Source organism: Aptenodytes forsteri, unplaced genomic scaffold (genome assembly GCF_000699145.1).
Source record: "Aptenodytes forsteri isolate BGI_AS27 unplaced genomic scaffold, ASM69914v1 Scaffold108, whole genome shotgun sequence".
In the NCBI taxonomy this organism is placed as follows: Eukaryota; Metazoa; Chordata; class Aves; order Sphenisciformes; family Spheniscidae; genus Aptenodytes; species Aptenodytes forsteri.
Genome location: NW_008794448.1, coordinates 76,132 through 77,664, shown reverse-complemented (window position 1 = coordinate 77,664; position 1,533 = coordinate 76,132).

Sequence of the window (1,533 nt, the reverse complement as noted above, 5' to 3'; positions counted from 1 at the left end):
CCGCCTCCCGCGGGGCTTCGGGCGCTCGGTCTGCTGTGCCCCCCTCCCCGCACCCCAGCCGACCGGGCGGGCTGTGGGGCGAGGGCCGCGGTGGGGAGGGGCGCAGAGATGACCCCCTTCGGGTTTGTCCGGCTTATCTCACGCGGGTGCGTGTGAAGCGCTGATGTCGGACGAGAGCCGAGCTTTTTTCTTACGTCTTAGGCTGGGAGGTTTGTAAAAGTGAGGACCGTAAACAGCCAACGTGCGTATTTCCATCATAAACCAGAAAGAGAAAAATACCTGCCAGGGCTTCCCACTAAACGCCGTGCGGGCTGCTTTACCAGGGTAGTTAAAAATCTAGTTTGCTTTTGTTCGAAGAAGCCCGAAGCAGTAACAAAACCCGGCTTTCCAACGTGACATCGTAACAAAAAAGGACAGTCAGGGCAACGCTAAATCGCTTTAGTGCAATATCAGAGCATCCGAGAAGGCTCCAAACTCTGCTCAGAGCTCTCTGTTCTCGCTCACTCAAAATATTCACTTTTGTTCTCCAGCTGCCTATAAAACTCCAGAAGAGGAGCGCTCTCATTTTTACACTGGAGTTCTCGGTCCGGAGAGAACAATATCCTCCTACCTCTTTTGAAATGATACGGAGACTCTCACAACGCACAGGCGATCACTCGAAGCACGAGTCTCCCCCGTTTTTTTTTTTTTTCTTCTTTTTTTTGCAAGAGCTGCTCGGCCCATTGTTTGAAGTGGGATTCAGCGCGCAGCCCAAAGAGAAAAAGAAAAAAAAAAAAATCTTAGGAGCCCGGTTTGGTATTGCATAGAGAAAGACCTGACAAAATATTACAGCGTGTTTCCTAGAAGTACGTGATGGAGAGCCGGAGGTGTGCTCCCGAAAGAGAGGTGTGGGGGTTTTTTTTTCCCCCTAAAAGATTGTGATCGCCTTTGTACGTTTTTCTTTTGATCCCACAAAGAGAATGCAATATAGATATACGTGTTTGCTCTCCATACAAGAAATGCAAGGGACCGTACAATGGAATATACGGCCGGTTAGTCCTCATAATGCTTAGTTTTGCTGTAATTAATTGAAAACAGTTATTAGGTCGTCATTGGCAATAGCGTAAATAATTGCAGCAGATTTTTACTTAAAATTGACCGGTCACAGAGTGATAGATCGATTCGAGGTATAAAAATGATGTATCAAAACATCAATGTCGATTATTTGAAATATTGTAGTCGAATCTTTTTATTGCTTCATCGGTTAAGTGTCTGAAAGTGCTGTGTTCCAACATATATTTATGTTGTCAATACTGTCAAAACTGTCAGTTTTATTACAGTGGATTTGTAATACATTTCGGATTTGCTCATTTACATAGAATGTCCACCCCAGATACCCCTCCTTTTCCCCATCTCTGGAAATCTATGTCAGTTTAATGAAAGGATTCGGGACTCATAGCTGAAGCACAAAAAAAGTGGAGATATTGCTCCATTAAGTCCAATTTAAACATCCCTTTGGAAAGCTTGGGCTATTTCTAACTTGCCATAAGAGGG